Source organism: Aristolochia californica, unplaced genomic scaffold (genome assembly GCF_029961685.1).
Source record: "Aristolochia californica isolate CCGP_79_NKW_82.1479 unplaced genomic scaffold, dmAriCali1.0.hap1 SCAF_12, whole genome shotgun sequence".
NCBI classification, from domain to species: Eukaryota; Viridiplantae; Streptophyta; class Magnoliopsida; order Piperales; family Aristolochiaceae; genus Aristolochia; species Aristolochia californica.
In genome coordinates, this window is record NW_027181793.1 from 11,548,141 (window position 1) to 11,563,003 (window position 14,863).

A 14,863-nucleotide genomic window follows, 5' to 3' on the forward strand; every position below is an offset into this window, starting at 1 on the left:
AAATAATAGCTTGTTTGACTCGGGTAAATACCTCACCACACGTTCACTAGAGAATTTAATGAGCGTATGTTATTCTCTTTAAAAGCTTTGGATCCATAGGTCATTTGCATCTTTAACATGTTTCAAGCTTGCATATCCATTTTTAAAACACGTGTAGAAGAAATCTTTTTCTTGTAAAATTCCAAGCTATTAGCGTTGAACTAGTAGAATTTCCCAAACTTGGATAACAAAAGTTTTGTGTTAATTTTTGGTGTGTGAATAAATTTTTTTTACTTACATTTGTTATTGTCTTAAATTTTTTCCATACATAAACTCTAAAATTTTCATTTTGCTGTGATCTATTAGCCTTTTTTTGTTTACGGGATGAAGGGCGAGAGAAAACTCAAAGTTTTGATTTAATAAAAAAGTGTACATTTAAAATGGAGACGCACAGTGCACAAATGTAGAGAGACATAATTCCAAAGAGTGCCTATAATTTATAGGGAATTTAAGCACTTTTTAGTTTTTGTATCTCAGGTTTTGCAATGGTCGAGAAAAGGGGGAGGCGGGGTGTTTTTAACTGAGTGTTAACTCCCAATCCGTAGGTCATTTCTTACAAAAATATAGACCGTTACAGATAATAAATCACTTTACAATCATCTATGATTGTTAGGTAAGCTTTTTGTGAACGTGCAAAATAATGGCTAGTTTGATTCTGGTAAATATCCCACCGCACGTTCATTGAGAATTTAATGAGCTTTGATATTCTCTTTAAAAGCTTTGGATCCATAGGTCATTTGCATGTTTACCATGGTTCAAGCATGCATATCCATTTTTAAAACACGTGTAGATGAAATCTCTTTCTTGTAAAATTCCATGCAATTCGGGTTGAACTAGTGGATTTTCTCAAACTTGGAAAACAAAACATTTTTGTTCATTTGTGCTGTGTGAATAAATTTTCTATATTTACATTTGTTATTGTTTTAATTTTTTTTCACACATAAACTCTAAAATTTTCATTTTGTTGTGATCTATTTGCCTTTTTTGGTTTACGGGATGAAGGGAGAGCGAAAACTCAAAGTTTTGATTCAAGAAAAAAGTGTACATCTAAAATGGAGATGCACAATGCACAAATGTAGGGAGAGATAATTCCAAAGAGTGTTTGTAATTTTTAGGGATTGTAAGATCTTTTTAGTTTTTATATCTCAGGTTTTGCAATCGTCGGGAAAATGGGGAGGCGGGGTATTTTGAACTGACTGTTGACTCCCAATCCGTATGTCATATCTTACAAAAATATAGCCCGTTACTCATGATAAATCACATTACAATCATCTATGATTTTTAGGTCGGATTTTTGCAAACGGGCAAAATAATGGCTTGTTTAACTCGGGTAAATATCCCGCCGCACGTTCACTTCAGAATTTAATGAGCGTATGTTATTCTCTTTAAAAGCTTTGGATCCATAGGTCATTTACAGCTTTAACATGTTTCAAGCTTGGATATCCATTTTTAAAACACGTGTAGAAGAAATCTCTTTCTTGTAAAATTCCAAGCAATTAGGGTTGAACTAGAGGAATTTCCCAAACTTGGATATCAAAAGTTTTGTGTTAATTTTTGGTGTGTGAATAAATTTTCTTTACTTACATTTTTTATTGTTTAAAATTTTTTCCACACATAAACTGAAAATTTTTTATTTTGTTGTGATCTATTTGCCTTTTTTTGTTTACGGGATGAAGGGAGAACGAAAACTCAAAGTTTTGATTTAATAGAAAAGTGTACATTTAAAATGGAGATGCACAACGCACAAACGTAGAGAGATATAATTCCAAAGAGCGTCTGTGATTTTTAAGGATTGTGAGCTCTTTTCAGTTTTTAGTTCTCAGGTTTTACAATCATCGGGAAAAGGGGGAGGCGGGGAATTTTTAATTGAGTGTTGACTCCCAATCCGTAAGTCATTTCTTACAATAATATTGCCCGTTACGAATGAAAAATCGCTTGACAATCATCTATGATTGTTAGGTCAGCTTTTTGCAAACGGGCAAAATAATGGATTATTTGGCTCGGGTAAATATCCCTCCGCACGTTCACTTCAGATTTTAATGAGTGTTTTTAATTCTCATTAAAAGCTTTGGATCCATAGGTCATTTGCATCTTTAACATGTTTCAAGCATGCATATCCATTTCCAAAACAGGTGTAGAAGAAATCTCTTTCTTGTAAAATTCCAAGCTATTAGGGTTGAACTAGTGGAATTTCCCAATCTTGGATAACTAAATTTTGTGTTCATTTGTTGTGTGTGAATAAATTTTCATTACTTACATTTGTTATTATTTTAATTTTTTTCCATACATAAACTCTTAAATTTTCATTTTGTTGTGATCTATTTACCTTTTTTTGTTTACGGCATGAAGGGAGAACGAACACTCAAAGTTTTGATTTAAGAAAAAAGTATACATCTAAAATGGAGATGCACAATGGAAAAATGTAGAGAGATATAATTCCAAAGAGTGTCTATGATTTTTAAGGATTGTCAGCTCTTTTCAATTTTTATATCTCAGGTTTTGCAATCGTCGGGAAAAGGGGGAGGCGGGGGATTTTTAATTGAGTGTTAATTCCCAATCTGTAAGTCATTTCTTACAAAAATATAGACCGTTACAGATGATAAATCACTTTACAATCATCTATGATTGTTAGGTAAGCTTTTTGTAAACGGGCAAAATAATGGCTAGTTTGATTCTAGTAAATATCCCACCGCACGTTCATTGAGAATTTAATGAGCGTTTGTTATTCTCTTTAAAAACTTTGGATCCATAGGTCATTTCCATCTTCAACATGTTTCAAGCATGCATATCCATTTTTTAAACACGTGTAGATGAAATCTCTTTCTTTTAAAATTCCATGCAATTAGGGTTGAACTAGTGGAATTTCCCAAACTTGGAAAACAAAACTTTTGTGTTCATTTATGGTGTGTGAATAAATTATCTATACTTACATTTTTTATTGTTATAATTTTTTTTCACACATAAACTCTAAAATTTTCATTTTGTAGTGATCTATTTGCCTTTTTAGGTTTACGGGATGAAGGGAGAGCGAAAACTCAAAGTTTTGATTTAAGAAAAAAGTGTACATCTAAAATGGAGATGCACAATGCACAAATGTAAAGAGAGAAAATTCCAAAGAGTGTTTGTAATTTTTAAGGGTTTCTAAGATCTTTTTAGTTTTTATATCTCAGGTTTTGCTATCGTCGGGAAACCGGGGAGGCTAGGTATTTTTAACTAACTGTTGACTCCCAATCCGTATGTCATTTCTTACAAAAATATAGCCCGTTACTCATGATAAAACACATTACAATCATCTATGATTGTTAGGTCAGCTTTTTGCAAACGGTCAAAATAATGGCTTGTTTGACTCGGGTAAATATCTCGCCGCACGTTCACTTCAGATTTTAATGAGCGTTTGTAATTCTCATTAAAAGATTTGGATCCATAGGTCATTTGCATCTTTAACATCTTTCAAGCATGCATATCCATTTCAAAAACACGTGTAGAAGAAATCTCTTTCTTGTAAAATTCCAAGCTATTAGGGTTGAACTAGGGGAATTTCCCAATCTTGGATAACTAAATTTTTTGTTCATTAGTTGTGTGTGAATAAATTTTCATTACTTACATTTGTTATTGTTTTAATTTTTTTTCCATACATAAACTCTAAAATTTTCATTTTGTTGTGATCTATTTACCTTTTTTTGTTTACGGCATGAAGGGAGAACGAAAACTCAAAGTTTTGATTTAAGAAAAAAGTGTACATCTAAAATGGAGATGCATAATGCAGAAATGTAGAGAGATATAATTTCAAAGAGTGTCTGTAATTTTTAAGGATTGTCAGCTCTTTTCAGTTTTTATATCTTAGGTTTTGCAATCGTCGGGAAAAGGTGGAGGCGGGGGATTTTTAATTGAGTGTTGACTCCCAATCCGTAAGTCATTTCTTACGATAATATAGCCCGTTACGAATGAAAAATCACTTTACAATCATCTATGATTGGTAGGTCAACTTTTTGGAAACGGGCAAAATAATAGCTTGTTTGACTCGGGTAAATATCCCACCGCACGTTCACTAGAGAATTTAATGATCGTATGTTATTCTCTTTAAAAGCCTTGGATCCATAGGTCATTTGCATCTTTAACATGTTTCAAGCTTGCATATCCATTTTTAAAACACATGTAGAAGAAATCTCTTTCTTGTAAAATTCCAAGCAATTAGGGTCGAACTAGTGGAATTTCCCAAACTTGGATAACAAAAGTTTTGTGTTAATTTTTGGTGTGTGAATAAATTTTCTTTACTTACATTTATTATTGTTTAAAATTTTTTCCATACATAAACTCAAAAAATTTCATTTTGTTGTGATCTATTTGCCTTTTTTTGTTTACGGGATGAAGGGAGAGAGAAAACTCATAGTTTTGATTTAATAAAAAAGTGTATATTTAAAATGGAGACGCACAATGCACAAATGTAGAGAGAGATAATTCCAAAGAGTGCCTATAATTTATAGGGAATTTAAGCTCTTTTTAGTTTTTGTATCTCAGGTTTTGCAATCATTGAGAAAAGTGGGAGGCGAGGTGTTTTTAACTGAGTGTTGACTCCCAATCCGTAAGTCATTTCTTACAAAAATATAGCCCGTTACAGATGATAAATTACTTTACAATCATCTATGATTTTTAGGTAAGCTTTTTGTAAACGGGCAAAATAATGGCTAGTTTGATTCTAGTAAATATCCCACCGCACGTTCACTTCAGAATTTAATGAGTGTTTGTTATTCTCATTTAAAGCTTTGGATCCATAGGTCATTTGCATCTTTAACATGTTTCAAGCATGCATATCCTTTTTTAAAACACGTGTAGAAGAATTCTCTTTCTTGTAAAATTCAGAGCTATTAGGGTTGAACTAGTGGAATTTCTCTATCTTGGATAACTAAATTTTGTGTTCATTTGTGGTGTGTGAATAAATTTTCATTACTTACATTTGTTATTGTTTTAATTTTTTTCCATACATAAACTCTAAAATTTTCATTTTGTTGTGATTTATTTACCTTTATTTGTTTACGGCAAGAAGGGAGAACAAAAACTCAAAGTTTTGATTTAAGAAAAAAGTGTACATCTAAAATGGAGATGCACAATGCACAAATGTAGAGAGATATAATTCCAAAGAGTCTCTGTGATTTTTAAGGATTGTAAGCTCTTTTCTGTTTTTATATCTCAGGTTTTGTAATCGTCGGGAAAAGGGGGAGGCGGGGTGCTTTTAATTGAGTGGTTATTACCAATCCGTAAGTCATTTCTTACAAAAATATAGCCCGTTACGGATGATAAATCACTTTACAATCATCTATGATTGTTAGGTAAGCTTTTTGTAAACGGGCAAAATAATGGCTAGTTTGATTCTGGTAAATATCCCATCGCACGTTCATTGAAAAATTTAATAAGCGTTTGTTATTCTCTTTAAAAGCTTTGGATCCAGAGGTCATTTGCATCTTTAACATGTTTCAAGCATGCATATCCATTTTTAAAACACGTGTAGAAGAAATCTCTTTCTTGTAAAATTCCATGCAATTAGGGTTAAACTAGTGAAATTTCCCAAACTTGGAAACCAAAACTTTTGTGTTCATTTGTGGTTTGTTAATAAATTTTCTATACTTACATTTGTTATTGTTTTAATTTTTTTTCACACATAAACTCTAAAATTTTCATTTTGTTGTGATCTGTTTGCCTTTTTTGGTTTACGAGATGAAGGGAAAGCGAAAACTCAAAGTTTTGATTTAAGAAAAAAGTGTACATCTAAAATGGAGATGCACAATGCACAAATGTAGGGAGAGATCTTTTTAGTTTTTATATCTCAGGTTTTGCATCGTCAGGAAAAGGGGGAAGCGGGGGATTTTTAATCGAGTGTTGACTCCCAATCCGTAAGTCATTTCTTACAAAAAAATAGCCCGTTAGGGATGATTAATCACTTTACAATCATCTATGATTGTTAGGTAAGCTTCTTGTAAATGGGCAAAATATTGGCTAGTTTGATTCTGGTAAATATCCCACCGCACGTTCATAGAGAATTTAATAAGCGTTTGTTATTCTCTTTAAAAGCTTTGGATCCATAGGTCATTTGCATCTTTAACATGTTTCAAGCATGCATTTGAATTTTTAAAACACGTGTAGAAGAAATGTCTTTCTCGTAAAATTCCATGCAATTAGGGTTGAACTAGTGGAATTTCCCAAACTTGGAAAACAAAATTTTTGTGTTCATTTGTGGAGTGTGAATAAATTTTCTATACTTACATTTGTTATTGTTTTAATTTTTTTTCACAGATAAACTCTAAAATTTTCATTTTACAGTGACCTATTTGCCTTTTTTTGTTTACGGGATGAAGGGAGAGAGAAAACTCAAAGTTTTGATTCAAGAAAAAAGTGTATATTTAAAATAGAGATGCACAGTGCACAAATGTAGACAGAGATAATTCCAAAGAGTGTCTGTAATTTTTTGGGAATTTAATCTCTTTTTAGTGTTTATATCTCAGGTTTTGCAATCGTTGGAAAAAGGGGGAGGCGGGGTGTTTTCAACTCAGTGTTGACTCCCAATCCGTAAGTCATTTCTTACAAAAATATAGCCCGTTACGGATGATAAAGCACTTTACAATCATCTATGATTGTTAGGTAAGCTTTTTGTAAATGGGAAAAATAATGGCTAGTTTGATTCTGGTAAATATCACACCGCACGTTCATTGAGAATTTAATGAGCGTTTGTTATTCTCTTTAAAAGCTTTGGATCCATAGGTCATTTGCATCTTTAACATGTTTCGAGCATGCATATCCATTTTTAAAACACGTGTAGAAGAAAACTCTTTCTTGTAAAATTCCATGCAATTACGGTTGAACTAGAGGAATTTCCCAATCTTGGATAACTAAATTTTGTGTTCATTTGTTGTGTGTGAATAAATTTTCATTACTTACATTTTTTATTGTTTTAATTTTTTTCCATACATAAACTCTAAAATTTTGATTTTGTAGTGATTTATTTACCTTTTTTTGTTTACATCATGAAGGGAGAACGAAAACTCAACGTTTTGATTTAAGAAAAAAGTTTACATCTAAAATGGAGATGCACAATGCACAAATGTGGAGAGATATAATTCCAAAGAGTGTCCGTGATTTGTAAGGATTGTAAGCTCTTTTCAGTTTTTATATCTCAGGTTTTGCAATCGTCGGGCAACGGGGCAGGCGGGGGATTTTTAATTGAGTGTTGACTCCCAATTCGTAAGTCATTTCTAACATTAATATAACCCGTTACGAATGAAAAATCACTTTACAATCATCTATGATTGTTAGGTCAGCTTTTTGCGAACGGGCAAAATAATGGCTTGTTCGACTCGGGTAAATATCCCACCGCACGTTCACTAGAGAATTTAATGAGCATATCTTATTCTCTTTAAAAGCTTTGGATCCTTAGGTCATTTGCATCTTTAACATGTTTCAAGCTTGCATATCCATTTTTAAAACACGTGTAGAAGAAATCTCTTTATTGTAAAATTCCAAGCTATTAGGGTTGAACTAGTGGAATTTCCCATACTTGGATAACTAAAGTTTTGTGTTAATTTTTTGTGTGTGAATAAATTTTCTTTACTTACATTTGTTATTGTTTTAAATTTTTTCCATACACAAACTCAAAAATTTTCATTTTGCTGTGATCTATTTGCCTTTTTTTTGTTTATGGAAGGAAGGGAGAGAGAAAACTCAAAGTTTTGATTTAAGAAAAATGTGTACATCTAAAATGGAGATGCACAATGCACAAATGTAGGGAGAGATAATTCCAAAGGGTGTTTGTAATTTATAAGGGTTTCTAAGATATTTTTAGTTTTTATATCTCAGGTTTTGCAATCGTCGGGAAAACGGGGAGGCTGGGTATTTTTAACTAACTGTTGACTCCCAATCCGTATGTCATTTCTTACAAAAATATAGCCCGTTACTCATGATAAAACACATTACAATCATCTATGATTGTTAGGTCAGCTTTTTGCAAACGGTCAAAATAATGGCTTGTTTGACTCGGGTAATTATCTCGTCGCACGTTCACTTTAGATTTTAATGAGTGTTTGTAATTCTCATTAAAAGCTTTGGATCCATAGGTCATTTGCATCTTTAACATCTTTCAAGCATGCATATCCATTTCCAAAACACGTGTAGAAGAAATCTCTTTCTTGTAAAATTCCAAGCTATTAGGGTTGAACTAGTGGAATTTACCAATCTTGGATAACTAAATTTTGTGTTCATTTGTTGTGTGTGAATAAATTTTCATTACTTACATTTGTTTTTGTTTGAATTTTTTTCCATGCATAAACTCTAAAATTTTCATTTTGTTGTGATCTATTTACCTTTTTTTGTTTACGGCATGAAGGGAGAACGAAAACTCAAAGTTTTGATTTAAGAAAAAAGTGTACATCTAAAATGGAGATGCACAATGCACAAATGTAGAGAGATATAATTCAAAAGAGCGTCTGTAATTTTTAACGATTGTCAGCTCTTTTCAGTTTTTATATCTTAGGTTTTGCAATCGTCGGGAAAAGGTGGAGGCGGGGGATTTTTAATTGAGTGTTGACTCCCAATCCGTAAGTCATTTCTTACGATAATATAGCTCGTTACGAATGAAAAATCACTTTACAATCATCTATGATTGGTAGGTCAGCTTTTTGGAAACGGGCAAAATAATGGCTTGTTTGACTCGGGTAAATATCCCACCGCACGTTCACTAGAGAATTTAACGAGCGTATGTTATTCTCTTTAAAAGCCTTGGATCCATAGGTCATTTGCATCTTTAACATGTTTCAAGCTTGCATATCCATTTTTAAAACACGTGTAGAAGAAATCTCTTTCTTGTAAAATTCCAAGCAATTAGGGTTGAACTAGTGGAATTTCCCAAACTTGGATAACAATAGTTTTGTGTTAATTTTTGGTGTGTGAATAAATTTTCTTTACTTAAATTTGTTATTTTTTTAAATTTTTTCCATACATAAACTCAAAAAATTTCATTTTTCTGTGATGTATTTGCCTTTTTTTGTTTACGGGAGGAAGGGGGAGAGAAAACTCAAAGTTTTGATTTAATAAAAAAGTGTACATTTAAAATGGAGACGCACAGTGCACAATTGTAGAGAGAGATAATTCCAAAGAGTGCCTATAATTTATAGGGAATTTAAGCTCTTTTTAGTTTTTGTATCTCAGGTTTTGCAATCGTCGAGAAAAGGGGGAGGCGGGGTGTTTTTAACTGAGTGTTGTCTCCCAATCCGTAAGTCATTTCTTACAAAAATATAGCCCGTTACAGATGATAAATCACTTTACAATCATCTATGATTGTTGGGTAAGCTTTTTGTAAACGGGCAAAATAATGGCTAGTTTGATTCTAGTAAATATCCCACCGCACGTTCACTTCAGAATTTAATGAGTGTTTGTTATTCTCATTTAAAGCTTTGGATCCATAGGTCATTTGCATCTTTAACATGTTTCAAACATGCATATCCATTTTTAAAACACGTGTAGAAGAATTCTCTTTCTTGTAAAATTCAGAGCTATTAGGGTTGAACTAGTGGAATTTCCCTATCTTGGATAACTAAATTTTGTGTTCATTTGTGGTGTGTGAATAAATTTTCATTACTTACATTTGTTATTGTTTTAATTTTTTTCCATAGATAAACTCTAAAATTTTCATTTTGTTGTGATTTATTTAGCTTTATTTGTTTGCGGCATGAAGGGAGAACAAAAACTCAAAGTTTTGATTTAAGAAAAAAGTGTACATCTAAAATGGAGATACACAATGCACAAATGTAGAGAGATATAATTCCAAAGAGTGTCTGTAATTTTTAGGGAATTTAAGCTCTTTTTAATTTTTCTATCTCTGGTTTTGCAATCGTCGGGAAAAGGGGGAGGCGGGGGTGTTTTTAACTGAGTGTTGACTCCCAATCCATAAGTCATTTCTTACAAAAATATAGCCCGTTACGGATGATAAATCACTTTACAATCATCACTGATTATTTGGTAAAGTTTTTGCAAACGGGCAAAATAATGTCTAGTTTGATTCTGGTAAATATCCCACCGCACGTTCATGGAGAATTTAATGAGCGTTTGTTATTTTCTTTAAAAGCTTTGGATCCATAGGTCATTTGCATCTTTAACATGTTTCAAGCATGGATATCCATTTCCAAAACACGTGTAGAAGAAATCTCTTTCCTGTAAAATTCCAAGCTATTAGGGTTTAACTAGTGGAATTTCTCAATCTTGGATAACTAAAATTTGTGTTCATTTGTGGTGTGTGAATAGATTTTCATTACTTATATTTGTTATTGTTTTAATTTTTTTCCATACATAAACTCTAAAATTTTTATTTTGTTGTGATCTATTTACTTTTTTTTGTTTACGGCATGAAGGGAGAACGAAAACTCAAAGTTTTGATTTAAGAAAAAAGTGTACATCTAAAATGGAGATGCAGAATGCACAAATGTAGAGAGATATAATTCCAAAGAGTGTATGTGATTTTTAAGGATTGTAAGCTCTTTTCAATTTTTATATCTCAGGTTTTGCATACGTCGGGAAAAGGGGGAGGCGGGGGATTATTAATTGAGTGTTGACTCCCAATCCGTAAGTCATTTCTTACATTAATATAGCCCGTTACGAATGAAAAATCACTTTACAATCATCTATGATTGTTAGGTCGGCTTTTTGCAAACGGGCAAAATAATAGCTTGTTTGACTCGGGTAAATATCCCACCTCACATTCACTAGACAATTTAATGAGCGTATGTTATTCTCTTTAAAAGCGTTGGATCCATAGGTCATTTGCATCTTTAACATGTTTCATGCTTGCATATCCATTTTTAAAACACGTGTAGAAGAAATCTTTTTCTTGTAAAATTCCAAGCTATTAGGGTTGAACTAGTGAAATTTCCCAAACTTGGATAACAAAACTTTTGTGTTAATGTTTGGTGTGTGAATAAATTTTCTTTACTTACATTTGTTATTGCTTTAAATTTTGTCCATACATAAACTCAAAAATTTTCATTTTTCTGTGATCTATTTGCCTTTTTTTTTTTACGGGAGGAAGGGAGAGAGAAAACTCAAAGTTTTGATTTAAGAAAAATGTGTACATCTAAAATGGAGATGCACAGTGCACAAATGTAGGGAGAGATAATTCCAAAGGGTGTTTGTAATTTTTAAGGGTTTCTAGGATCTTTTTAGTTTTTATATCTCAGGTTTTGCAATCGTCGGGAAAACGGGGAGGCCGGGTATTTTTAACTGAATGTTGACTCCCAATCCGTATGTCATTTCTTACAAAAATATAGCCCGTTACACATGATAAATCACATTACAATCATCTATGATTGTTAGGTCAGCTTTTTGCAAACGGGCAAAATAATGGCTTGTTTGACTCGGGTAAATATGCCGTTGCACGTTCACTTCAGATTTCAATGAGCGTTTGTAATTCTCATTAAAAGCTTTGGATCCACAGGTCATTTGCATCTTTAACATCTTTCAAGCATGCATATCCATTTCCAAAACACGTGTTGAAGAAATCTCTTTCATGTAAAATTCCAAGCTACTAGGGTTGAACTAGTGGAATTTCCCAATATTGGATAACTAAATTTTGTGTTCATTTCTTGTGTGTGAATAAATTTTCATTTCTTACATTTGTTATTGTTTTAATTTTTTTCCATACATAAACTCTAAAATTTTCATTTTGTTGTGATCTATTGACCTTTTTTTGTTAACGGCATGAAGGGAGAATGAAAACTCAAAGTTTTGATTGAAGAAAAAAGTGTACATCTAAAATGGAGATGCACAATGCACAAATGTAGAGAGATTTAATTCCAAAGAGTGTCTGTGATTTTTAAGGATTGTAAGCTCATTACAGTTCTTATATCTCAGGTTTTGCAATCGTCGGGAAAAGGGGAGGCGGGGAATTTTTAATTGAGTGTTGACTCCCAATTCGTAAGTCATTTCTTACAATAATATAGCCCTTTACGAATGAAAAATCACTTTACAATCATCTACGATTGTTAGGTCAACTTTTTGCAAACGGGCAAAATAATGGCTTGTTTGCCTCGGGTAAAAATCCCACCGCACGTTCACTAGATAATTTAATGAGCATATGTTATTCTCTTTAAAAGCTTTGGATCCATAGGTCATTTGCATCTTTAACATGTTTCAAGCTTGCATAACCATTTTTAAAACACGTGTAGAAGAAATCTCTTTCTTGTAAAATTCCAAGCAATTAGGGTTGAACTAGTGGAATTTCCCAAACTTCGATAACAAAACTTTTGTGTTAATTTTTGGTGTGTGAATAAATTTTCTTTACTTACATTTGTCATTGTTTAAAAATTTTTCCTTACATAAACTCAAAAAGTTTCATTTTGCTGTGATCAATTTGCCTTTTTTTGTTTACGGGATGAAGGGAGAGAGAATACTCAAAGTTTTGATTTTAGAAAAAAGAGTACAATTAAAATGGAGACACATAGTGCACAAATGTAGAGAGGGATAATTCCAAAGAGTGTCTGTAATTTTTAGGGAATTTAAGCTCTTTTTAGTTTTTATATCTCAGGTTTTGCAATCGTCGGGAAAAGGGGGAGGCGGGGTGTTTTTAACTGAGTGTTGACTCCCAATCCGTAAGTCATTTCTTACAAAAATATAGCCCGTTACGGATGATAAATCACTTTACAATCATCAATGATTGTTAGGTAAGCTTTTTGTAAACGGGCAAAATAATGGCTAGTTTGATTCTAGTAAATATCCCACCGCACGTTCACTTCAGAATTTAATGAGCGTTTGTTATTCTCTTTAAAAGCTTGGGATCCATAGGTCTTTTGCATCTTTAACATGTTTCAAGCATGCATATGCATTTTTAAAACACGTGTAGAAGAAATCTCTTTCTTGTAAAATTCCATGCAATTAGGGTATAACTAGTGGAATTTCCCAAACTTGGAAAACAAAACTTTTGTGTTCATTTGTGGTGTGTAAATAAAATTTCTATACATATATTTGTTACTGTTTTAATTTTTTTCGCACATAAACTCTAAAATTTTCATTTTGTTGTGATCTATTTGCCTTTTTTGGTTTACAGGATGAAGAGAGAGTGAAAACTCAAAGTTTTGATTTAAGAAAAAAGTGTACATCTAAAATGGAGATTCACAATGCACAAATGTAGGGAGAGATAATTCCAAAGAGTGTTTGTAATTTTTAGGGATTGTAAGATCTTTTCAGTTTTTATATCTCAGGTTTTGCAATTGTCGGGAAAACGGGGAGGCGGGGTATTTTTAACTAACTGTTGACTCCCAATCCGTATGTCATTTCTTACAAAAATATAGCCCATTACTCAAGATAAATCACAATACAATCATCTATGATTCTTAGGTCAGCTTTTTGCAAACGGGCAAAATAAAGGCTTGTTTGACTCGGGTAAATATCCCGTCGCACGTTCACTTCAGAATTTAATCAGTGTTTGTTATTCTCATTAAAAGCTTTGGATCCATAGGTCATTTGCATCTTTAACATGTTTCAAGAATGCATATCCATTTTTAAAACACGTGTAGAAGTATTCTCTTTTCTTTTAAAATTCCATGCCATTAGGGTTGAACTAGTAGAATTTCCCAATCTTGGATAACTAAATTTTGTGTTCATTTGTGGTGTGTGAATAAATTTTCATTACTTATATTTGTTATTGTTTTAATTTTTTTCTATACATAAACTCTAAAATTTACTTTTTGTTCTGATCTATTTACCTTTTTTTTTGTTTACGGCATGAAGGAGAACGAAAACTCAAAGTTTTGATTTATGAAAAAAGTGTACATCTAAAATGGAGATGCACAATTCACAAATGTAGAGAGATATAATTCAAAAGTGTGTCTGTGATTTTTTGGGATTGTGAGCTCTTTTCTGTTTTTAGTTCTCAGGTTTTGCAATCGTCGGGAAAAGGGGGAGGCGGGGGATTTTTAATTGGGTGTTGACTCCCAATCCGTAAGTCATTTCTTACAATAATATAGCCCGTTACGAATGAAAAATCACTTTACAATCATCTACGATTGTTAGGTCAGCTTTTTGCAAACGGGCAGAATAATGGCTTGTTTGACTCGGGTAAATATCCCACCGCACGTTCACTAGAGAATTTAATGAGCGTATGTTATTCTCTTTAAAAGCCTTGGATCCATAGGTCATTTGCATCTTTAACATGTTTCAAGCTTGCATATCCATTTTTAAAACACGTGTAGAAGAATTCTCTTTCTTGTAAAATTCCAAGCAATTAGGGTTGAACTAGTGGAATTTCCCAAACTTGGATATCAAAAGTTTTGTGTTAATTTTTTGTGTGTGAATAAATTTTCTTTACTTAAATTTGTTATTGTTTAAAATTTTTTCCATAGATAAACTCAAAAATTTTCATTTTGCTGTGATCTATTTGCCTTTTTTTGTTTACGGGATGAAGGGAGAGAGAAAACTCAAAGTTTTTATTTAAGAAAAAAGTGTACATTTAAAATGGAGACGCACAGTGCACAAATGTAGAGAGAGATATTTCCAAAGAGTGTCTGTAATTTTTAGGCAATCTTAGCTCCTTTTAGTTTTTATAACTCAGGTTTATCAATTGTCGGGAAAAGGGGGAGGCGGGGTACTTTTAACTGAGTGTTGACTCCCAATCAGTACGTCATTTCTTACAAAAATATAAATCATTACGGATGACAAATCACTTTATAGTCATCTATGATTGTTACGTAAGCTTTTCTGAAACGAGCAAAGCAATGGCTAGTTTGATTCTAGTAAATATCCCACTGCACGTTCATTGAGAATTTAATGAGTGTTTTTTATTCTCTTTAAAAGC